The sequence below is a fragment of the Amblyraja radiata genome, chromosome 38 (assembly GCF_010909765.2).
Source record: "Amblyraja radiata isolate CabotCenter1 chromosome 38, sAmbRad1.1.pri, whole genome shotgun sequence".
Lineage (NCBI taxonomy): Eukaryota > Metazoa > Chordata > Chondrichthyes > Rajiformes > Rajidae > Amblyraja > Amblyraja radiata.
In genome coordinates, this window is record NC_045993.1 from 18,838,707 (window position 1) to 18,864,263 (window position 25,557).

The 25,557-nt window shown below is 40.8% G+C and overlaps 1 long non-coding RNA gene across 1 annotated transcript; it reads left to right on the forward strand.

The window, feature by feature from the left end:
- The first annotated feature begins 4,554 nt into the window (after positions 1 to 4,554).
- LOC116967006 lies at positions 4,555 to 14,081 on the forward strand. Its single transcript, XR_004410116.1, has 3 exons — positions 4,555 to 4,683; positions 13,787 to 13,811; positions 14,059 to 14,081. It is a non-coding gene; the product is annotated as an uncharacterized LOC116967006 (long non-coding RNA).
- Positions 14,082 to 25,557: the final 11,476 nt, after the last annotated feature.

Genomic DNA, 25,557 nt, shown 5'->3' on the forward strand with positions numbered 1-25,557 from the left:
AGAGTGCAGATCTCAAAGTTCATCAAAAAGGTGGTTTGGTATGAAAATGCAGAAGGTTTGGTTTGAAAATGCAAATGGTTTGGTTTGAAAATACAAAATGTTTGGTTTGAAAATGCAAAAGGTTTGGTTTGAAAATGCAAAAGGTGGTTTGCTTTGAAAATGCAAAAGGTGGTTTGCTTTGAAAATGCAAAATGTGGTTTGCTTTGAAAATACAAAAGGTGGTATGCTTTGAAAATGCAAAAGGTGGTTTGCTTTGACAATGCAAATGGTGGTTTGCTTTGAAATTGCAAAAGGTGGTTTGCTTTGAAAATGCAAAAGGTGGTTTGCTTTGAAAACACAAAAGGATTGCTTTGAAAATGCAAAAAGTTTACTTTGAAACTGCAAAGCATTTGCGCTGAAAATCCAAATGGTTTGCTTTGAAAATGCAAAAGGTTTACTTTAAAATACGAAAGGTTTGCTTTGAAAATGCAACAGGTGGTTTTGCATTGAAAATGCAAAAGGTGGTTTGCTTTGAAAATGCAAAAGATGGTTTTCTTTATGCAAACGGTGGTTTGTTTTGAATATGCAAAATGTGGTTTGCTTTGGAAATGGAAAAGGTTTGGTTTGAAATGCAAAAGGTGGTTAGCTTTGAACATTCAAAAGGTGGTTTGCTTTGGAAATGGAAAAGGTTTGGTTTGAAATGCAAAAGGTGGTTAGCTTTGAAAATGCAAATGGTTTGGTTTGAAAATACAAAATGTTTGGTTTGAAAATGCAAAAGGTTTGGTTTGAAAATGCAAAAGGTGGTTTGCTTTGAAAATGCAAAAGGTGGTTTGCTTTGAAAATGCAAAATGTGGTTTGCTTTGAAAATACAAAAGGTGGTATGCATTGAAAATGCAAAAGGTGGTTTGCTTTGACAATGCAAATGGTGGTTTGCTTTGAAATTGCAAAAGGTGGTTTGCTTTGAAAATGCAAAAGGTGGTTTGCTTTGAAAACACAAAAGGATTGCTTTGAAAATGCAAAAAGTTTACTTTGAAACTGCAAAGCATTTGCGCTGAAAATCCAAATGGTTTGCTTTGAAAATGCAAAAGGTTTACTTTAAAATACGAAAGGTTTGCTTTGAAAATGCAACAGGTGGTTTTGCATTGAAAATGCAAAAGGTGGTTTGCTTTGAAAATGCAAAAGATGGTTTTCTTTATGCAAACGGTGGTTTGTTTTGAATATGCAAAATGTGGTTTGCTTTGGAAATGGAAAAGGTTTGGTTTGAAATGCAAAAGGTGGTTAGCTTTGAAAATTCAAAAGGTGGTTTGCTTTGGAAATGGAAAAGGTTTGGTTTGAAATGTAAAAGGTGGTTAGCTTTGAAAATGCAAAAGGTGGTTTGCTTTGAAAATGCAAAAGGTGGTTTGCGTTGAAAATGCAAAAGGTGGTTTGCGTTGAAAATGCAAAAGGTGGTTTGCGTTGAAAATGCAAACGGTGGATTCCAGCGGAATCGCGGGGCTGGAGACCGCCAGCTGAACCGTGGGGCTGGAGACCGCCAGTGGAGCCGTGGGGCTGGAGACCGCCAGTGGAGCCGCGGGGCTGGAGACCGCCACCGGTGCCACGGAGGCGCGGTGCAACGGTGCGGCAGAACACCAGCGCGCACCAGGCCAGCTCGGCCGACCGGAAGCTCCAACAGACGGGGACGCGTACGAAAGCACCACCGGGGACGCAGAGGCGGGTTAAAGGCCAGGTTAGAGCTAGCCCCACACAGGCTAGCGATTCCTAGCCTTTTCCTCGCCAACGTGCGCTCACTGGCAAACAAAATGGACGAACACCGGCTAAGGATCACCTCCCACAACTGGATTAAAGACGGCAACATCCTGATCTTCATGGAAACTTGGCTCAACATCGACGTTCCTGATAGTGCCATCCAGCTAACGGGGCGTCATTTACTCCGAGCGGACAGGACAACAGACTCCGGTAAGACCATAGGTGGGGGTCTGTGCAATTATGTAAATAAAGCATGGTGCACGGACTCCACCATCATCGAGAGTCATTGCTCAGCTAACCTTGAGTTCCTCTTGGTTAGATGCAGACCGTTCTATCTGCCCAGAGAGTGTACCTCCACTGTGACTGCAGCCTATATCCCCCCTGATGCTAATGCCAAGCTTGCAATGAAAGAGCTGCATACTGCCATTAGCAAATAACAGACTCACAACCCCGAGGCAGCCTTCATTGTTGCGGGTGAGTTCAATCACTCCAACCTGAAGACTGTATTCCCCAAATTCCACCAACATGTCTTCTTCCCCACTAGAGAAGACAAGATACTGGACAAAGTCTACACTAACATGGCTGAAGCTTACAAAGCCGTCCCCCTCCCCACCTTGGTCAGTCTGATCACCTCTCATTGTTCCTGCTCCCTAAGTATTCCCCACTCATCAGACGGGTTAAACCCACTGTGAGGACAGTTAAAGTCTGGTCAGAGGAGGCGGACTCCACACTTCAGCAGTGGTTTGGAAACACTGACTGGAAGGCGTTTGCAGCCCAGGCCACCCTTGACTCCCACACGGACATTGATTCCTACACATCCTCTGTTCTGGACTTTATAAACTCCACCATCAATGGTGTCACCTCCCTCAAACGAGTGACCATATTCCCGAATCAGAAGCCATGGATGAACAGCGAGGTCAGGCTATAGCTGAAAGCATGGGACACCGCTTTCAGGTCAGGCGATGCTCGAGCCTACAGTTCATCCAGGGCTAACCTGAAGAGGGGCATCAAGAAGGCCAAGCACTGCCATAAGCTCAGGATTGAGGAGCACTTCAACAACAACTCCGACCCCCGATGCATGTGGCAAGGCATCCAGGCCATCACGGACTATAGACCCACCAACACCCCCCCCCTTGAGGAGCTTAACCACTTCTATGGCCGCTTCGACAGGGACAATCTAGAAACAGCCATCAAGGTTGTGCTCCCTGCTGATCACCAACCCCTCACACTCACCCCCTACGACGTGTACGTGGCACTGAGTAGGACTAATGCACGAAAGGCTGCTGCTCCTGACGGCATCCCCGGGCGCGTCCTCAGGGCCTGTGCTGCGCAGCTGACAGACGTCTAGACTGACATCTTCAACCTGTCACTTGCCCAAGCAGTTGTCCCCACGTGCCTTAAAACCACCTCCATCGTGTCGGTGCCTAAACACTCCACTGCGGCAAGCCTTAACGACTTCCGCCCAGTTGCACTTACTCCCATCATCACCAAGTGCTTTGAGAGGCTGGTCCTGGCACACCTCAAAGGCTGCCTACCCCCTACATTGGATCCCTATCAGTTTGCCTACCGCAAGAACATGTGTACGGAGGATGCCATCTCAACGGCGCTTCACTCCGCCCTCTTTCACCTCGACAACAGAGACACTTATGTAAGAATGCTGTTCATCGATTACAGCTCAGCATTCAACACCATTATACTCTCTAAACTGATCACCAAACTCGGTGACCTGGGCATCGACCCCTCCCTCTGCAACTGGATACTGGACTTTCTAACCAACAGACGCCAGTCTGTTAGGTTAGACAAGCACACCTCTTCAACCCTCACCCTGAACACCGGCGTTCCACAGCGCTGTGTGTTGAGACACCTCCTCTACTCCCTCTTCACCTACGACTGCACACCTGTACATGGTACTAACACCATCATCAGGTATGCAGATGATACAACGGTGATTGGCCTCATCAGCAACAACGATGAGTCGGCCTATAGGGAGGAGGTCCAGCTCCTAGCAGCATGATGCGCTGACAACAACCTGGCCCTTAACTCCAAGAAGAACAAGGAGCTCATTGTGGACTTTAGAAGGTCTAGGGGCGGCACGCACACCCCCATCCACATTAACGGGGCGGAGGTGGAACGTGTTTCCAGCTTCAGGTTCCTGGGGGTCAACATCTCCGATGACCTCTCTTGGACCCACTATACCTCAACTCTGGTCAAGAAGGCTCACCAGCGTCTCCTCTTCCTGAGGAGACAGCGTCTCCTCAGATTCTGGTGAACTTCTACCGCTGCACCATCGAGAGCATCCTTACCAACTGTATCACAGTATGGTATGGCAACTGCTCTGTCTCTGACCGGAAAGCACTGCAGAGGGTGGTGAAAATTGCCCAACGCATCACCGGTTCCTCGCTCCCCTCCATTGAGTCTGTCCAAAGCAAGCGTTCCCTGCGAAGGGCGCTCAGCATCGCCAAGGACTGCTCTCATCCCAACCATGGACTGTTTACCCTCCTACTTTCCGGGAGGCGCTACAGTTCTCACCGCTGCCGGACCAGCAGGTCCAGGAACAGCTACTTCCCTGCGGCTGTCACACTACTCAACACTGTACCTCGGTGATTGCCAAACTCCTCCCCCCCCGGACACTCCTCCCACCAGAAAAACACTATGACTGTATGCATGTAAATAGTTGTATTTATTGAAATCATATTCTATGTCGCTCTTCCAGGGAGATGCTAACTGCATTTCGTTGTCTCTGTACTGTACACTGACAATGACAATTAAAGTTGAATCTGAATCTGAGTTGAATCTGAGGTGGTTTGCTTTGAAAATGCAATAGGTGGTTTGCTTTTAAAATGCAACAAGTTTGCTATGAAAATGCAAAAGGTTTGCTATGAAAATGCAACAGGTTTGCTTTGAAAAATCAAAGGTTTGCTTTGAAAATTCAAAAGGTTTGCGTTGAAGATACAAAAGGTTTGCTTTGAAACTGCAAAAGGTTTGCTTTAAAACTGCAAAAGGTGGTTTGCTTTGAAAATGCGAATGGTGGTTTGGTTTAAAAATGCAAAAGGTGGTTTTGTTTGAAAAAGCAAATGGTGGTTTGGTTTGAAAATGAAAAAGCAGGCTTGGTTTGAAAATGAAAAAGGAGGCTTGGTTTGAAAATGCAAAAGGTTTGCTTTGAAAATGCAAAACGTTGTTTGCTTTGAAACTGCAAAAGGTGGTTTGCTTTGAAAATGCAAATGGAGGTTTGGTTTGGAAATGTAATAGGTGGTTTGGTTTGAAAATGCAAAAGGTTTGCTTTGAAAATGAAAAAGGAAGTTTGGTTTGAAAATGCAAAAGGTATGCTTTAAAACTGCAAAAAGGTGGTTTGCTTTGAAAATGCAAAACGTTGTTTGCTTTGAAACTGCAAAAGGTGGTTTGCTTTGAAAATGCAAGTGGAGGTTTGGTTTGGAAATGTAATAGGTGGTTTGGTTTGAAAATGCAAAAGGTTTGCTTTGAAAATGAAAAAGGAAGTTTGGTTTGAAAATGCAAAAGGTATGCTTTAAAACTGCAAAAAGGTGGTTTGCTTTGAAAATGCAAAAGGTGGTTTGCTTTGTAAATGCGAATGGTGGTTTGCATTGATAATGCAAAAGGTGGTTTTGCTTTGAAAATGCAAAAGGAGGATTGCTTTGATAATGCAAAGGTTGGTTTGCTTTGAAAATGCAAAAGGTGTTTATGCAAACTGGTTTTGAATAAGCAAAGGTTGGTTTGCTTTGAAAATGGAAAAGAAGGTTTGCTTTGAAAACGCAAAAGGTGGTTTGCTTTGAAAATGCAACAGTTGGTTTGCTTTGAAAATGTAAAAGGTGGTTTGCTTTGAAAATGTAAAAGATGGTTTGGTTTGAACATAAAAATGGTGGTTTGATTTGAAAATGCAAAAGGTTTGCTTTGAAAATGAAAAAGGAGGTTTAGTTTGAAAATGCAAAAGGTTTGCTTTGAAAATGCAAAAGGTTTGCTTTAAAACTGCAAAAAGGTGGTTTGCTTTGAAAATGCAAAAGGTGGTTTGCTTTGAAAACACAAAAGGTGGTTATTTTTGAAAATGCAAAAAGTGGTTTGCTTTGAAAATGTAAAAGGTGGTTTGCTTTGAAAATGTAATAGGTGGTGTGCTTTGAAAATGCAAACGGTGGTTTGCTTTGAAATTGCAATAGGTGGTTTGCTTTGAAAACACAAAATTTGGTTTGGTTTGTACAGGTAAATGGTGGTTTGGGTTGAAAATGGAAAAGGTTTGGTGAGAAAATGCAAATTGTGGTTTGGTTTGAAAATGCAAATGGTAGTTTGGTTTGAAAATGGAAAATGTTTGGTTTGATAATGCAAAAGGTTTGGGTTGAAAATGCAAAATGCTTCCTTTGAAAATGCAAAAGGTTTGCTTTGAAAATGCAAATGAAGGTTTGGTTCGAAAATGCAAATGGTGGTTTTGTTTGAAAATGCAAATGGTGGTTGTTGAAAATGCAAATGGTTTTGTTTGAAATTGCAAATGGTGTTTTGGTTTGAAAATGCAAATGGTGGTTTGAAAATGCAAAAGATTTGGTATGAAAATTCAAATGGTGGTTTGGTTTGAAAATGTAAAAGGTTTGCTTTTGAATATGTAAAAGTACGTTGAAAATGCAAATGAAGGTTTGCTTAGAAAATGCAAATTATGGTTTAGTTTGAAAATGCAAATGTTCGTTTGGTTTGAAAATGCAAATGGTGGTTTGATTTGAAAATGCAAATGTTGGTTTGGTTTTGAAAATGCAAATGGTGGTTTGATTAGATAATGCAAAAGGTCGTTTGCTTTGAAAATGCAAAACGTGTTCTTTATGCAAACTGTGGTTTTGAATAAGCAATAGTTGGTTTGCTTTGAAAATGGAAAAGAAGGTTTGCTTTGAAAATGCAAAAGGTGGTTAGCTTTGAAAATATAAAAAGGTGGTTTGCTTTGAAAATGTAAAAGGTGGTTTGGTTTGAACATAAAAATGGTGGTTTGGGTTGAAAATGGAAAAGGTTTGGTTAGAAAATGCAAATAGTGGTTTGGTTTGAAAATGAAAAAGGTTTGCTTTAAACATGAAATAGGAGGTTTAGTTTGAAAATGCAAAAGGTTTGCTTTGAAAATGCAAAAGGTTTGCTTTAAAACTGCAAAAAGGTGGTTTGCTTTGAAAATGCAAATGGTGGTTTGCTTTGAAAATGCAAATGGAGGTTTGCTTTGAAAATGCAAAAGGTGGTTTGCTTTGAAAATGCAAAAGGTGGTTTGCTTTGTAAATGCAAAAGGTAGTTTGCTTTGAAAATACAAAAGGTGGTTAGCTTTGAAAATGCAAAATGTTTGCTTTGTAACTGCAAAGCATTTGCGCTGAAAATCCAAATGGTTTGCTTTGAAAATGCAACAGGTGGTTTTGTTTTGAAAATGCAAAATGTGGTTTGCTTTGAAAATGCAAAAGGTGGTTTGCTTTGAAAATGCAAACGGTATTTTTTATGCAAACAGTGGTTTGTTTTGAATATGCAAAAGGTGGTTTGCTTTGAAAATACAAAAGGTGGTTAGCTTTGAAAATGCAAAAGGTTGGCTTTGAAACGGCAAAGCATTTGCGCTGAAAATCCAAATAGTTTGCTTTCAAAATGCAAAAGGTGATTTAGCTTTCAAAATGCAAAAGGTGGTTTGCTTTGAAAATGCAAAAGGTGGTTTGCTTCGAAAATGTAAAGGTGGTTTTAATGCAAACAGTGGTTTGGTTTGAATATGCAAAAGGTGGTTTGCTTTGAAAATGGAAAATAAGGTTTGGTTTGAAAATGCAAAAGGTGGTTAGCTTTGAAAATGCAAAAGGTGGTTTGCTTTGAAAATGCAAAAAAGTGGTTTGCGTTAAAAATGCAATCGGTGTTTTAGATTGAAAATGAAAAAGGTTGCTTTCTCTGAAAACTCAAAAGCTGGTTTAGTTTGAAAATGCAAATTTTGGTTTGAAAATGCAAAAGGTGGTTTGCTTTGAAATTGCAAAAAGGTGGTTTGCGTTGAAAATACAATCAGTGGTTTGGATTGAAAATTCAAAAGGTTGTTTTCTTTGAAAACTCAAAAGTTGGTTTAGTTTGAAAATGCAAATAGTGGTTTTGTTTGAAAATGCAAAGCATTTGCGCTGAAAATGCAAATTGTTTGCTTTGAAAATGCAAAAGGTTTACTTTAAAATGCAAAATGTTTCCTTTGAAAATGCAAAAGGTGTTCTTTATGCAAAGGGTGGTTTTGAATATGTAAAAGTTGGTTTGCTTTGAAAATGGAAATGAAGGTTTGCTTTGAAAATGCAAAAGGTGGTTAGCTTTGAAAATGCAAAAGGTGGTTTGGTTTGAAAATGCAAAAGGTGGTTTGCTTTGAAAATGCAAATGGTGGTTTGCTTTGAAATGGCAAAATTTGGTTTGGTTTCAACATGTAAATGGTGGTTTGGGTTGAAAATGGAAAAGGTTTGGTGAGAAAATGCAAATAGTGGTTTGGTTTGAAAATGCAAATGGTAGTTTGGTTTGAATATGGAAAAGTGTGGTTTGAAAATGCAAAAGGTTTGGGTTGAAAATGCAAAATGCTTCCTTTGAAAATGCAAAAGGTTTGCTTTGAAAATGCAAAAGGTTTGCTTTGAAATGCAAAAGGTTTGCTTTGAAAATGCAAATGAAAGTTTGGTTTGAAAATGCAAATGGTGGTTTGGTTTGAAAATGCAAATGGTGGTTGTTGAAAATGCAAAAGGTGGTTAGCTTTGAAAATATAAAAAGGTGGTTTGCTTTGAAAATGTAAAAGGTGGTTTGGTTTGAACATAAAAATGGTGGTTTGGGTTGAAAATGGAAAAGGTTTGGTTAGAAAATGCAAATAGTGGTTTGGTTTGAAAATGAAAAAGGTTTGCTTTAAACATGAAATAGGAGGTTTAGTTTGAAAATGCAAAAGGTTTGCTTTGAAAATGCAAAAGGTTTGCTTTAAAACTGCAAAAAGGTGGTTTGCTTTGAAAATGCAAATGGTGGTTTGCTTTGAAAATGCAAATGGAGGTTTGCTTTGAAAATGCAAAAGGTGGTTTGCTTTGAAAATGCAAAAGGTGGTTTGCTTTGTAAATGCAAAAGGTAGTTTGCTTTGAAAATACAAAAGGTGGTTAGCTTTGAAAATGCAAAATGTTTGCTTTGTAACTGCAAAGCATTTGCGCTGAAAATCCAAATGGTTTGCTTTGAAAATGCAACAGGTGGTTTTGTTTTGAAAATGCAAAATGTGGTTTGCTTTGAAAATGCAAAAGGTGGTTTGCTTTGAAAATGCAAACGGTATTTTTTATGCAAACAGTGGTTTGTTTTGAATATGCAAAAGGTGGTTTGCTTTGAAAATACAAAAGGTGGTTAGCTTTGAAAATGCAAAAGGTTGGCTTTGAAACGGCAAAGCATTTGCGCTGAAAATCCAAATAGTTTGCTTTCAAAATGCAAAAGGTGATTTAGCTTTCAAAATGCAAAAGGTGGTTTGCTTTGAAAATGCAAAAGGTGGTTTGCTTTGAAAATGTAAAGGTGGTTTTAATGCAAACAGTGGTTTGGTTTGAATATGCAAAAGGTGGTTTGCTTTGAAAATGGAAAATAAGGTTTGGTTTGAAAATGCAAAAGGTGGTTAGCTTTGAAAATGCAAAAGGTGGTTTGCTTTGAAAATGCAAAAAAGTGGTTTGCGTTAAAAATGCAATCGGTGTTTTAGATTGAAAATGAAAAAGGTTGCTTTCTCTGAAAACTCAAAAGCTGGTTTAGTTTGAAAATGCAAATTTTGGTTTGAAAATGCAAAAGGTGGTTTGCTTTGAAATTGCAAAAAGGTGGTTTGCGTTGAAAATACAATCAGTGGTTTGGATTGAAAATTCAAAAGGTTGTTTTCTTTGAAAACTCAAAAGTTGGTTTAGTTTGAAAATGCAAATAGTGGTTTTGTTTGAAAATGCAAAGCATTTGCGCTGAAAATGCAAATTGTTTGCTTTGAAAATGCAAAAGGTTTACTTTAAAATGCAAAATGTTTCCTTTGAAAATGCAAAAGGTGTTCTTTATGCAAAGGGTGGTTTTGAATATGTAAAAGTTGGTTTGCTTTGAAAATGGAAATGAAGGTTTGCTTTGAAAATGCAAAAGGTGGTTAGCTTTGAAAATGCAAAAGGTGGTTTGGTTTGAAAATGCAAAAGGTGGTTTGCTTTGAAAATGCAAAAGGTGGTTTGCTTTGAAATGGCAAAATTTGGTTTGGTTTCAACATGTAAATGGTGGTTTGGGTTGAAAATGGAAAAGGTTTGGTGAGAAAATGCAAATAGTGGTTTGGTTTGAAAATGCAAATGGTAGTTTGGTTTGAATATGGAAAAGTGTGGTTTGAAAATGCAAAAGGTTTGGGTTGAAAATGCAAAATGCTTCCTTTGAAAATGCAAAAGGTTTGCTTTGAAAATGCAAAAGGTTTGCTTTGAAATGCAAAAGGTTTGCTTTGAAAATGCAAATGAAAGTTTGGTTTGAAAATGCAAATGGTGGTTTGGTTTGAAAATGCAAATGGTGGTTGTTGAAAATGCTAAAGGTGGTTAGCTTTGAAAATATAAAAAGGTGGTTTGCTTTGAAAATGTAAAAGGTGGTTTGGTTTGAACATAAAAATGGTGGTTTGGGTTGAAAATGGAAAAGGTTTGGTTAGAAAATGCAAATAGTGGTTTGGTTTGAAAATGAAAAAGGTTTGCTTTAAACATGAAATAGGAGGTTTAGTTTGAAAATGCAAAAGGTTTGCTTTGAAAATGCAAAAGGTTTGCTTTAAAACTGCAAAAAGGTGGTTTGCTTTGAAAATGCAAATGGTGGTTTGCTTTGAAAATGCAAATGGAGGTTTGCTTTGAAAATGCAAAAGGTGGTTTGCTTTGAAAATGCAAAAGGTGGTTTGCTTTGTAAATGCAAAAGGTAGTTTGCTTTGAAAATACAAAAGGTGGTTAGCTTTGAAAATGCAAAATGTTTGCTTTGTAACTGCAAAGCATTTGCGCTGAAAATACAAATGGTTTGCTTTGAAAATGCAACAGGTGGTTTTATTTTGAAAATGCAAAATGTGGTTTGCTTTGAAAATGCAAAAGGTGGTTTGCTTTGAAAATGCAAACGGTATTTTTTATGCAAACAGTGGTTTGTTTTGAATATGCAAAAGGTGGTTTGCTTTGAAAATACAAAAGGTGGTTAGCTTTGAAAATGCAAAAGGTTGGCTTTGAAACGGCAAAGCATTTGCGCTGAAAATCCAAATGGTTTGCTTTCAAAATGCAAAAGGTGATTTAGCTTTCAAAATGCAAAAGGTGGTTAGCTTTGAAAATGCAAAAGGTGGTTTGCTTTGAAAATGTAAAGGTGGTTTTAATGCAAACAGTGGTTTGGTTTGAATATGCAAAAGGTGGTTTGCTTTGAAAATGGAAAATAAGGTTTGGTTTGAAAATGCAAAAGGTGGTTAGCTTTGAAAATGCAAAAGGTGGTTTGCTTTGAAAATGCAAAAAAGTGGTTTGCGTTAAAAATGCAATCGGTGTTTTAGATTGAAAATGAAAAAGGTTGCTTTCTCTGAAAACTCAAAAGCTGGTTTAGTTTGAAAATGCAAATTTTGGTTTGAAAATGCAAAAGGTGGTTTGCTTTGAAATTGCAAAAAGGTGGTTTGCGTTGAAAATACAATCAGTGGTTTGGATTGAAAATTCAAAAGGTTGTTTTCTTTGAAAACTCAAAAGTTGGTTTAGTTTGAAAATGCAAATAGTGGTTTTGTTTGAAAATGCAAAGCATTTGCGCTGAAAATGCAAATGGTTTGCTTTGAAAATGCAAAAGGTTTACTTTAAAATGCAAAATGTTTCCTTTGAAAATGCAAAAGGTGTTCTTTATGCAAAGGGTGGTTTTGAATATGTAAAAGTTGGTTTGCTTTGAAAATGGAAATGAAGGTTTGCTTTGAAAATGCAAAAGGTGGTTAGCTTTGAAAATGCAAAAGGTGGTTTGGTTTGAAAATGCAAAAGGTGGTTTGCTTTGAAAATGCAAAAGGTGGTTTGCTTTGAAATGGCAAAATTTGGTTTGGTTTCAACATGTAAATGGTGGTTTGGGTTGAAAATGGAAAAGGTTTGGTGAGAAAATGCAAATAGTGGTTTGGTTTGAAAATGCAAATGGTAGTTTAGTTTGAATATGGAAAAGTGTGGTTTGAAAATGCAAAAGGTTTGGGTTGAAAATGCAAAATGCTTCCTTTGAAAATGCAAAAGGTTTGCTTTGAAAATGCAAAAGGTTTGCTTTGAAAATGCAAAAGGTTTGCTTTGAAAATGCAAATGAAAGTTTGGTTTGAAAATGCAAATGGTGGTTTGGTTTCAAAATGCAAATGGTGGTTGTTGAAAATGCAAATGGTTTAGTTTGAAATTGCAAATGGTGGTTTGTTTTGAAAATGCAAATGGTGGTTTGAAAATGCAAAAGATTTGGTTTGAAATTTCAAATGGTGGTTTGGTTTGAAAATGCAAAAGGTTTGCTTTGAAAATGCAAAAGTGCTTTGAAAATGCAAATGAAGGTTTGCTTAGAAAATGCAAAAGGTGGTTAGCTTTGAAAATGCAAAAGTTCGTTTGGTTTGAAAATGCAAATGGTGGTTTGATTTGAAAATGCAATTGTTGGTTTGGTTTTGAAAATGCAAATGGTGGTTTGATTTGATAATGCAAAAGGTGTTTTGCTTTGAAAATGCAAAAAGTGTTCTTTATGCAAACTGTGGTTTTGAATAAGCAATAGTTGGTTTGCTTTGTAAATGGAAAAGAAGGTTTGCTTTGAAAATGCAAAAGGTGGTTAGCTTTGAAAATGCAAAAGGTAGTTTGCTTTGAAAATGCAAAAGGAGGTTTGCTTTGAAAATGTAAAAGGTGGTTTGCTTTGAAAATGTAAAAGGTGGTGTTCTTTGAAAGTGCAAAAGGTGGCTTGCTTTGAAAATGCAAAAGGTGGTTTGCTTTGAAAACGCAAAAGTTGGTTTGGTTTGAGCATGTAAATGGTGGTTTGGGTTGAAAATGGAAAAGGTTTGCTTTAAAATGCAAAAAGTTTGCTTTGAAAATGCAACAGGTGGTTTTGCTTTGAAAATGCAAAAGGTGGTTTGCTTTGAAAATGCAAAAGGTGGTTTGCTTTGAAAATGCAAAAGGTGTTTTTTATGCAAACGTGATTCGTTTTGAATATGCAAAAGGTGGTTTGCCTTGAAAATGGAAAAGAAGGTTTGGTTTGAAAATGCAAAAAGGTGGTTTGCGTTAAAAATGCAATCGGTGGTTTGGATTGAAAATGCAAAAGGTTTACTTTAAAAAGCAAAAATTTGCTTTGATAATGCAAAAGTGGTTTTGCTTTGAAAATGCAAAAGGTGTTCTTTATGCAAACGGTGGTTTTGAATATGTAAAAGTTGGTTTGCTTTGAAAATGGAAAAGAAGGTTTGCTTTGAAAATGCAAAAGGTGGTTTGGTTTGGAAATGCAAAAGGTAGTTTGCTTTGAAAATGCAAAAGGAGGTTTGCTTTGAAAATGTAAAAGGTGGTTTGCTTTGAAAATGTAAAAGGTGGTGTTCTTTGAAAATGCAAAAGGTGGTTTGCTTTGAAATTGCAATAGGTGGCTTGCTTTGAAAATGCAAAAGGTGGTTTGCTTTGAAAACGCAAAAGTTGGTTTGGTTTGAGCATGTAAATGGTGGTTTGGGTTGAAAATGGAAAAGGGTTGCTTTGAAAATGCAAATAGTGGTTAGGTTTGAAAATGCAAATGGTAGTTTTGTTTGAAAATGGAAAAGGTTTGGTTTGAAAATGCAAAAGGTTTGGGTTGAAAATGCAAAATGCTTCCTTTGAAAATGCAAAAGGTTTGCTTTGAAAATGCAAATGAAGGTTTGGTTTGAAAATGCAAATGGTGGTTTTGTTTGAAAATGCAAATGGTGGTTGTTGATAATGCGAATGGTTTTGTTTAAAAATGCAAAAGGTGGTTTGCTTTGAAAATGCAAATTGTGGTTTGCTTTGAAAATTCAAATGGTTTGGTTTGAAAATGCAAATGGTGGTTTGCTTCGAAAATGCAAAAGGTTTACTTTAAAATGCAAAAGGTTGGCTTTGAAAATGCAAAATGTTTGCTATGAAAATGCAAAAGGTTTGCTTTGAAAATAAAGGAGGTTTGGTTTGAAAATGCAAAAGGTGGTTTGCTTTAAAATGCAAAAGGTGGTTTGCTTTGAAAATGCAAATTATGGTTTGCTTTGAAAATCGAAATGGTTTGGTTTGAAAATGCAAATGGTGGTTTCCATTGAAATCAAAAGTTTTCTTTGCAAATGCAAAAGGAGTGCTTTGAAAATTCAAATGGTTTGCTTTGAAAATGCAAAAGGTTTACTTTGAAAATGCAAAAGGTTTGCTTTGAAAATGCAAAAGGTTTGCTTTGAAAATAAAGGAGGCTTGGTTTGAAAATGCAAAAGGTGGTTTGCTTTGAAAATGCAAAGGTGGTATGCTTTGAAAGTGCAAAAGGTGGGTTGCTTTTAAAATGCAAATGGTGTTTTGGTTTGTAAATGCAAATTTTGGTTTGGAAATGTAATAGGTGGTTTAGTTTGAAAATGCAAAAGGTTTGCCTTGAAAATGAAAAAGGAGGTTTGGATTTGTTCTCGTTTAATCTTACTATTTCACTTCGGAGTCACGCGAGTGATTCCGTGAAGACTTCAAAGCTCTGTGATTTCAAACCGTGTAACAGTTATTACTTGACGCACTGCCTTGAGGGAGGAAGTGTGTTATCATAATCAACCAATGAATCTGTTTGTAGAAATACACAATGGTATTTTTTAACAATAACAACAAAGAAATTAAATTGCTCCCCAAGGCTTAAATTAAATATTTGCAGTCTGTAAAATCTTTCCTGCAAATAAAACAGGTTTTGCCAACGGCTTATTATTTAAAAAAAATTCTGTACGGTCTTTCCCCCCACCATCCTGCTGTATGAAATTTGTACATGTTAGTTTTTATCCCAGCAGCTTTTAGCACCTGCTTGAGCCATCTCGAAATGGTTTGGCTCGTCACCCGACCATAAGGTTTTTTATGACTGACCCACAAGGCTTTTCATCTCCCTCGAATGTTTTGGTTGTGCCTATGTAGGATAGTAGGGTCATGGCACATAACCGTGTTTCTGGCGGGTAAGCCCGGAATTCCACGACTGGATTAGGTGTTCCTGGTCTGCTCTGTTTGATCATTCCCTGGATAACGGCAGAGATCTGGTCTGGAGCTGTGAGCATGCTGTCCAGTCGCAATAGGTGTAGTGACTGGACCCTCTGTGTAGCTACAAGTGCCATCAACATGAGTGTTTTGAGCATAGATTGTTCCAGGTTGAGGGATCTGGCTGGTGGCCATCCCCTGAGGTATGTCAGGACCACACTGTATGGGTGTACCTTGGTCTAGGGGGTTAGAGTTGTAAATACCCTTGATTAGTTTGACCACCAGCGAGTGGGACCCCATGGTCTGTTGTCCTGGAGCTGGTGTTAAATAGACAGGCAGGGCACTTCTAGCTGTGTTGATGGCTCTGTAGCAGAGTCCTTCGTCGTGGTAAAGGTTCGCCTGGAATTCCAGTACGTTGGTAACTGTAGCGGTTGAGTAGGTGGTCCCTGTATCCAAGTAGTACTTCTCCCATTTTTTGATGCTGGACAAGTGCTGTTTTTTAGTGGATGTTCGGAGGGATGCTGACATGGTGTTGACGGTTTGTTCTGATAATCCCAGCCCCAGAGGTGGTTTGTGCAGAATCTGCAACCAAGGAGTTTGATTTTTTCATGGCACGGGTGGCTTGTGCCCGACACTGGGTGTTAATAACTCTGGGTCACTGGGGAATACCATCGGATTTTCAACAACCATGTCATGGAGTATTGGGAACTCCAGTAGGCCAGTCGGGTACTATCAAAATACCTGAAGCAGAGTCCATTTGTATTGTCCATAGTCCCCGACTGATGAGGCAGAAGGGAAGAAATGCATAGAAGAAGAATTTCCCCAATCCAGCGCGAATGCATCTACCGCTGCTGCCTCAGGTCTGGTTCCCAAGCGACATACATAGGTACCTGGTGATTTAGCCTGGATGCAAATAAATCGATATCTGGCGTGCCATATTGCTTGATAACGTTTGCGAAAAACGTGACCTGGTGTCTGCCACTGTATTTAGCTTACCTGGCAGGTAAGTTACTGATAACCAAATATATCTTTGGACACACCATTGCCAAATTGTGTTGACCAACTTGTCGCATAATACCGATTTTATGCCGCCCATACGGTTAATGTAGGCCACCACCGTAGTATTATCTATTTGTAACCGTACATGCAAGTGATGCATATTTATGCATATGCTGTTAAACCATAAAAGTCACCCAACATCTCAAGAGAATGAATGCCCAGTGTAAGTGGTAACGATGACTCTGGGTTCGTCCATCTACTACTTGTGCTGGACATAGAGTTAGTTGCTCCCCAGCCTTGAGCACTGGCGTCTGTTTGGATAACTGACATAGGGTTTGTGATGATAATAGGCTGAAACTATGCCAAACGTTTTTTGCCCACCACTGTAGTTCTGATATTGCTTCAGTGGGTAACTTCATGACACGATCATAATGACCTGTATGTCGTTTTTGGTGCAAAGGTCCGAATTATGTAGCCGGAAATGCTGCTACCATTTTACCAATTACTCTGTTACTTGTCGAGTAGTTGGTAGTTTGTTGACCATTTTACTTCGGAGTCACGTGAGTGACTACGTGAAGAAGCCCGCTAGGACGCATGCGTGTCATTGCGCTACACGCATTGCGAAACGTCAGACGCGGTGGTAGGACGTTCCCCCCGCGGCGGCAATTTAAAAAGCCGCTATTTGCAGGTAAGGTTCTTAGTTTGCGGTCTTTTTGCCCACTACAGAGAGAATGGAGAAATGTAAAAAGACAACGAGGGCTGCGACGAAGCTGGTCAGGGGGGACCGCGAAGGAGCGGACAGCCAGCAAAAGCAGCAGTCGGCAATAAGATCACCCGTAGTGGGATCAGCTGTGCCCTGTGTAGCCGCCGCACCGGCCAAATCAACGCGGCCGAGCGGCAAGGCAAAACACAAAACAAACAGAGTCGTGGACTCGGAGGAGTCCGACTCTGATACACCACGGGAGGCCAGCGACCGAGAGCGCTGGACCCGCATGGAACGGTGTTTGGAGCATCTGCTCCAGCGTGACCGGCTCCGTGATTTGGAGTCAGGCCAATGTGGGCCCTATATCAAACCCACAGCAGCACCTTTTCAAGGGCTGCATGATGTCTCCACCTTATCAGAGGGGAGCACCTCAAGTCAGTTCTGGGCTGACTTGGAAGAGGGGTCCGCGGAAGAAACAAGTGTGCATGGGGTGCAGGACAAAGCAAAATTGCTGGATATGGTGGCAAACTTCATACAGCCAGAACAAACTGGGGCAAACCTGGAGCCAAAGCTTGCTGCCAGCATTGACTATATGTCACTACACCAGCTACAAGAACAGGCTGTAGTGGATACCACAGGAAGACATATGGCACCAGGCAACTGCTTTACCCTAAACGTCCCAATTATTAACAGCTGCACCTGGAAACATATCGGACCAGGGATCAGAAACATGGACGTGAAAATACAAAAATTCCTAAAATTGCTGACTGCAGGAATAACGGCATTTGCCCGCACCGTGGACGACAGCGTTATGTCCCAAGATCAACAGGACGCGCTGGCACTGTTCTGCAATACGCAGCACGAATTAAACAGCATCAGAAAAGTGCCATACAGCCGACACTCAATCCTAAATTCGCGGGACTGTGTAAACCTGGAGCCACCAAACCATCCATTCTCCTGTTCGGAGGCAACTTGTCTAAGCAGGTAAAGGAGCTAGACGAAGAAGCAAAAACTTTAGGGTTAATAAAAGGAACAACCCACCCTGCAAAAACCCACCACAGCCTACGACTGCACCCTTACGCACCCACCAGCGGAACTGGTGAGAGCTCGAGGGCACGGCACTTTAAACATGAGTCTTTTTTAGGCCATGGCCCAGGCCGGCCTTCCTGGAAAATGCGGGGAACCCCAACAACACCAGCAACCAACCCGAAAAAAACAAGCACCAGCACAGCAACGGAAGAACTTCAGGAAGAAGTAGTCCTGCCACTGGTAACAATGGAGGTAGGTGGGTCTGGTTCCCCAAATAATATGGGAAGCATGGAGGTTGGGGGAAGACTATACTGGTTCTTGAATGCATGGAGCATGCTAACAACCGATACTTACGTCTTAAGCAGTATCCAGGGATATACCATAGAGTTTATACACGAAAACAGCCCTCCAGTCCAACATAAACCAAACCGAAAGTTTGTGCTCTCTGATAGGGATAAAACAGAAGCACAAGCTGAACTGGAACGGCTTTACATAAAAGGTGTAATTGAACTAACGCGACACGAACCATTAGAATTCGTGTCCAATATATTTACCAAAACCAAAAAAGATGGTGGTTGTCGCATCATCATAGATCTGAGAAAATTGAATACATTTGTACAATATATTCACTTTAAAATGGAAACCATTGTTACTGCTAAACAACTAATTTCCAAAGGGTACTTCATGGCTAGCATCGATTTAAAAGATGCTTACTATTCAGTACCCATACGAAGTGACCACAGATGTAACTTAAAATTCAACTGGATCAGACAACCATGTCAATATAAAGCACTGCCAAATGGTCTAACATCAGCCCCCAGGCTGTTCACAAAAATCTTGAAACCAGCCCTAGCGTTTCTACGGAAACGCAAACACATGATTATGGCATATTTAGATGACATACTCATTGTGGGCATAACTTTGGAATTGGCCATACTAACGGAAACAGCCACAAAACAGTTGTTTGAACAACTGGGATTTATCATCCATCCAGTTAAATCTAAACTAACACCGTCCACTACTATGGACTACTTGGGATTTACCATTGATTCAGTTCACATGACAGTGACACTACCTAAGGCTTTGTTCCAACCCAATCATTGTCAGTAACCCTTCGATGGTACTACAAACTGATGCCAGTGCACTAGGGTGGGGAGCCACCAATACCATCACCAGTTGTGGAGGTAGATGGAAAGCGCCGGAGGCATCCTTCTTACTCACGCTAGGTATAAACTATTTGGGAATGTTGAGTGCATTTCATGGCCTTAGGTCATATTGTACTGGATCACGCCACCGGCATGTTAGATTACAAATAGACAATACCACTGTGGTAGCATACATCAACCACATGGGCGGCAACAAATCGATATCATGTGACAATCTCGCTAATTCAATTTGGCAATGGTGCATCCAGAGAAATATTTGGATATCAGCCACTTACCTACCAGGGAGACTAAATTTAGTGGCAGACACCAGGTCACGCAAATTTAATGAAAACACCGAATGGATGTTAAACAAAACGGTGTTTTCTGATATTACAGCAAAATATGGTACACCGGATATCGATCTTTTCGCATCCAGACTAAACAACCAGATATCTAACTATGTTTCATGGGAACCAGACCCTGGGGCAGCGGCCACAGATGCATTTTCGTTGCATTGGGGGGAAATGGTTTATTTACGCATTCCCTCCCTTCTGCCTCATCAGTCGGGTATTAAGGAAAATACAACAAGACTCTGCGTCTGGTATTTTGGTAGTACCTGATTGGCCTACTCAACCATGGTTCCCAGTGGTGCAAAACATGGTAATAGAACCATGTATTACAATCCCACACAGACCAGATCTACTACTACATCCCGTGACAGGGGATAGCCATCCAAGCCATAAAAGCTTGAACCTGTTAATTTGTAGAGTTTAAAGACACCGCTTCTACAACTGGGACTCACGGACCGAACAGGAAACATCATCTTGGTGGCCCAAAGAGAATCAACCAAGATATCTGGTCTACATCAGAAAGTGGTAAAAGTACTGCCATAAGAACAAAATCACCAACAGAAATATCAACATCCCATCTGTTCTGGAATATCTGGCAGGCCTCCACTATGATGAGGGGCTCAGCTACAATGCCATCAACAGCGCCAGAAGTGCCCTGTCGACATACCTATGGCAAGGGACAGAGCGTTACACGGTAGGGACTCACCCTCTGGTAACCAAGCTCATGAGGGGAATATTTAACACAAACCCCCCAAAAACCAGGTACTCCCATATATGGGATGTAAGCATTGTCCTGAAAGCACTCAGGAACTGGTCACCAGCATCTACCCTGTCCCTATACAGACTAACGTTAAAAACCGTCATGTTAATGGCACTGGTCACGGCACAGAGGGTTCAGTCACTGCACAAACTCAGACTGGACAACATGACCTCCTCACCTGACGATATTACGTTCCATATTTACGAACTAGTAAAACAGAACAGACAGGGATCAGCAGACCTCAATATCCAATTTAGGTCATACCCCGCAGATGACCGCCTCTGTATAGTTAAACATCTATCACTATACATGGAGAAAACAAAAATCCTAAGGCAATGAGAAGGGACTGCTGATCAGCCATAAGAAACCTCACAAAAAAGTGACGGTCCAGACGATCTCGAGATGGCTGAAACAGGTACTGGCGCAGGCTGGGGTGGATACTAACGTGTTCAAATCTCATTCCACCAGGGCTGCAGCTACATCGGCAGCAGTACAACTGGATGTGCCCATGGACCAAGTCCTCGAAGCAGCAAGATGGTCAGGGGAAAGAACTTTCCAGTTATTTTATAATAAGCCAGTGAGGAAAACTGGTACATTTGCAGAAAAAAATTTAAATTCTGTAAATTAATTTAAAACCCCATAAATGGGGTTATAATTTGTGTTAATAAATTTTATGATTTCAATAACGAATCATGTGCAATTATGTTAACACTATTCCTCCCACAGTCAAGGCAGACGTGTGAATGGACTCGTTTCCACGGCATGAAATCACAGAGCTTTGAAATCTTCACGTAGTCACTCACGTGACTCCGAAGTAAAATTGTAAGATTAAACGAGAACTTACCAGTTTGAAGTTTGATCTGTATTTTATGAGGAGTTACGATGAGGGATTACGTGCCCTCCGCTCCCACCCTGATCATATACTTAACTGGTACCTCTTCTCTAATCTTACTATGTTTAGTCATTACAGTTATCTGTGAATTCACACCGCTGCTTTGAAGAAACACGCATGCGTCCTAGCGGGCTTCTTCACGTAATCCCTCATCGTAACTCTTCATAAAATACAGATCAAACTTCAAACTGGTAAGTTCTCGTTTAATCTTACTATTAAATTGTTGCATATGATTGTGCCAATTCAACTATTTTGTCTCTTGGCAAGGTTACAGTCACGTAGACTGATTTAATTGTGAAGCCCAAGTAGTCCATGATTGTGGATGGCTTCAACTTAGATTTATCTGGATGTAAGACAATCCCAGGGTTCCGAATAACTGTTTGGTACCTGATACAGCTAACATAGTCAATTTCATGGTCTTGCCTACCATTTAAGATATCATCAAGATATGCAATGACAATATGTTTTTGTCTTCTGGATATTGCCAGAGCTGGTTTCAGTGTCTTGGTGAACAATCTTGGGCTGATGTGAACCCATTGGGTAACGCTTTAAACTGCTATAGCTGCCCCATCCAGGTAAATTTCAGGTATCTGCGATGATCCTTGTGAATGGTGCTAAATAGTAAACATCTTTAAGATCAATGCTTGCCATGAAGTATCTTTTGGATTTTAGTTGTTTGGCAGTAACAACCGTTTCCATTTAGAAAAGTATATACTTAAACATATTTAGTGAAATTAAGTCAATGATGATGCGACATCCACCATCTTTTTTTGGGTTTAGTGAATATATTTGATACGAATTGCAAGGGTTCAGGTTTTCCCATGATACCCTTTGTAATTATTCTCACCAGTTCAGCTTGTCCCTCTCGTTTCTTTAACGGAGAGGGGAAAATACCCTATGGTGAATGTTTACATGGTGGCAATTTTTCTAGTATGAATTGTATTTGTATCCACTAATGCCATTGAGTATATACTGATCACTCGTGATAGACTCCCATGTGTTAGTATTAGTCTATATGCTGGTAGGAACCAGACCCACCTACCTCCATGGTTATGGGTATTCTTCTGTTTCCTACCGGTCCAACAAGTGTTGCACGTCGTCTGGTGTGGCGGTGACGTTGGGGTGGCACATTTTCCATGGGGTCCGCTCTGGGTCCTGGTCTAAAGAAAGACTTTCGGTGATAGAATGCGGACCACGAGCTTTCATCAGTCCCATATGGTAGACGTCGACTGATGGACGCGATGGGGTGCTGCTGCGTAGGAATTATTGTTTTTGGTTTGCTCGTCCCGGCCCTGCCCTCATGAGACCGAAAGTTTTTAAAAACCTTTTTCACGTCCTTCATATGCTTTGTGAGGTTTTTGCCAAAGAGCAGTCGGTCTGGCTCAGTGGCTGGGGTATGCACAACTCCGCAAATGTAGGGTTTTTATGGCAGGTCTAATGATTTGTTTACGAAGATTGTGGTCATCTCCGTATTTGTCCACGGAACGAGGAAAAACGATGTGATGGCTGACGTCAGGCTTTTAACGGCCTCCTGCACATGGGGTTTCCACGTAGCGGTCCACCACACCTAGCAGCTCTTCCTGTTCCTGCACCCCTTGCATACTCCCGAGATCTTCAGCCATTGTCCCCTGTTCTTGACCAGCCCAGTCCTGGTCACCAAAGCTACCCTCGGTTAAGGAGGAAGCAATGGACAGTGCACAAGGCTCTGTGGAGGGAGTCCCTGAACTCCCCCTGCGAGAGCGCCCCTCACGAAGCGCGTCTCGCTGGAGCTGTCTCCCCTCCCCGTGCGGGTGGAGAGACGTTCCCGTGGCTTTACATCCAGCCCGCTGCTCAGGCGCTGGCGGGCTGGTCTCGGCGCGGTGTCCGGGAAATAGCGGACCACCCGGTAAGCGGTCCTACCACCTTGTTGCTGCCCCCGCCAAATGGAACGCTCCTCCGTGGAGTCGAGCGGTCTGTTCAGGCGGCTGTCTTTCCCCCCGTGCGGGTGGAGAGACGTCCCGTCTGACAAGTCGGAACCACCGGCCGGACGCCTCTTCCGTGGCTTTACTTCCAGCCCGCTGCTCAGGCGATAGCGGGCTGGGTTCGACACGGTGTCGGGATAGTCACGAAGTTTCAGGACGCATAAAGCGACGAAATTTCAGGACGTGAAAGGCGACGAAATTTCAGCACACGAAAAGCAACTAAAATGCAGCACGTGAACAGCTGCAAAAATTCAGGACGTGAAAGGCGACAAAATTTCAGCACACGATAAACGACAAAAATCCAGCATGCGAAAAGCGACGTAAATTGAGGATGTGAAAAGCGACATAATTCAGAATGCGAAAAGTGAAAAATTTCAGGTCGCGAAAAGCGACGGAATTTCAGGAGATGAAATGCAACAAAAATTCAGGAGGCAAAAGGCAACGAATTTGCAGGGTGCAAAAAACGACGCAGATTCAGATTCAGATTCAGATTCAGTGACTTCAGAATTAAGGGACAGAAGTTTAGGGGTAACATGAGGGGGAACTTCTTTACTCAGAGAGTGGTAGCGGTGTGGAATGAGCTTCCAGTGGAAGTGGTGGAGGCATGTTCGTTGGTATAATTTAAAAATAAATTGGATAGGCATATGGATGAGAAGGGAATGGAGTGTTATGGTATGAGTGCAGGCAGGTGGAACTAAGGGTAAAAAGTTGTTCGGCACGGACTTGTAGGGCCGAGATGGCCTGTTCCCTTGCTGTAATTGTTATATGGTTATATGGTTATATGATTCAACATGCCAAAAGCAGCGTAAAGTGACGAAAATGCAGCACGCGAAAAGCAATGTAAATTCAGGACATGAAAAGTGACAAAATTTCAGGACACATAAAGCGACGAAATTTCAGGACGCAAAAAGCGACTAATACTCAGCACGTGAAAAGCGACTCAATTTCAGCATGCGAAAAGCTTCAAAAATTCAGCACGCGAAAAGTGACGAACCAGGACGCGAAAAGCTACTAAAACTCAGCACGTGAAACGTGACGAAAATTCAGCACATGGAAAGTGATAAAAATAAATTCAGGAAAAGAAAAGCGATAAACCTTCAGGATGCGAAAGTGATGAAAATTCAGGACGCAAAAAGCGATGAAAATTCAGCAATTGAAAAGTGATGAACTTTCAGAATGCGAAAAGCGATGCAAATGAAGCACGCGAAAACGACGAAGATTCAGCACACGAAAAGTGATTTATGACGTGAAAAGCTACAACAATTCAGGACGTGAACCGCGACGAACATTTAGGACGCAAAACGGGACGAAAATTCAGGACGCAGAAAGGTACGAAAAATCAGGGTTCGAAAAGGTACAAAAATTCAGGACACTAAAATGGAGGAAAATTTTGGATGCAAAAATGACAAAAATTCAGGATGGGAAAAGGGAGGAAAATTGAGGACGCGAAAAGGGACGTAATTCAGGACGCAAAAAGGGAAAAAATTTCAGGACAGGAAAAGCGACGAAAGTTCAGCACGCGAACAGCGACGGAAATTTAGGACGCGAAAGCGAGAAAAATTCAAAACGGCAAAAGAAATGTAAGTTCAAGGCAAGTCGCAACAAAATTTCAGCATGTGAAAAGCTACAAAAATTCAGCACGCGTAAAGTGACTAAAATTCAGCACGCAAAAATCAACGTAAATTCAGAACATGAAAAGCGGCGAAATTTCAGGACGCATGAAGCGACAAAATTTCTGGACGTGAAAGGCGAAATAATGTCAGCACACGAAGAGCAGAGAAAATTCAGCATGTGAAAAGTGACAAAAATTCAGCACACGAAAAGTGACAAACCTACAGGATGTGAAAAGCGACTAAAATTCAGCACGTGAATGGCGAAAAAATTCAAAACGCCAAAAGCTACGAAAATTCAGGAAACGAAAAGCAACGAACCTTCAGGATGCAAAAAGTGTTGAAAATTCAGGACGGGAAAAGCTACAAAAATTCAGGACATGAAGGGCGACGAAATTTCAGCACACGAAAAGTGACAAAAATTCAGCACGCGAAAAGCAACAAAAATTCAGCATGCATAAAGTGACTAAAATTCAGCATGCAAAAAGCAATGTAAATTCAGAACACGAAAAGCGCCAACATTTCAGCTTGTGAAAAGCGACAAAAATTCAGCACGCGAAAAGTGACAAACCTTCAGGACGCGAAAAGCGACTAAAATTCAGCACATGAAACACGACGAAAATTCAGCGCGAAAGGCGAAGAAAATTCAAAACACGAAAAGCCATATAAATTCAGGAAATGAAAAGCAACGAACCTTCAGGATGCAAAAAGTGCTGACAATTCAGGATGCGAAAAGCGACGAAAATTCAGCAAGTGAAAAGTGATGAACCTTCAAGATGCGAAAAGCGATAAAGGGGAAGCATGCAAAAAGCGACGAAAAGTCATCACGTGTAAAGCGATAAAAAATTCAGCACGCGAAAAGCAACAAAAATTCAGCATGCATAAAGTGACTAAAATTCAGCATGCAAAAAGCAACGGAAATTCAGAACACGAAAAGCGCCAAAATTTCAGCATGTGAAAAGCGACAAAAATTCAGCACGCGAAAAGTGACAAACCTTCAGGACGAGAAAAGCGACTAAAATTCAGCACATGAAACACGACGAAAATGTGACGAAAATTCAGCACACGGAAAGTGACAAAAATTCAGGACACGCAAGGCGAAGAAAATTCAAAACGCCAAAAGCAATTCAGGAAACGAAAAGCGACGAACCTTCAGGATGCAAAAAGTGATGAAAATTCAGGACGCAAAAATCGATGAAAATTCAGCACGTGAAAAGTGATGAACCTTGAGAATGCGAAAAGCGATGAAAATGAAGCACGCGAAAAGCGACGAAAATTCATCATGTGCAAAGAGATGAAAA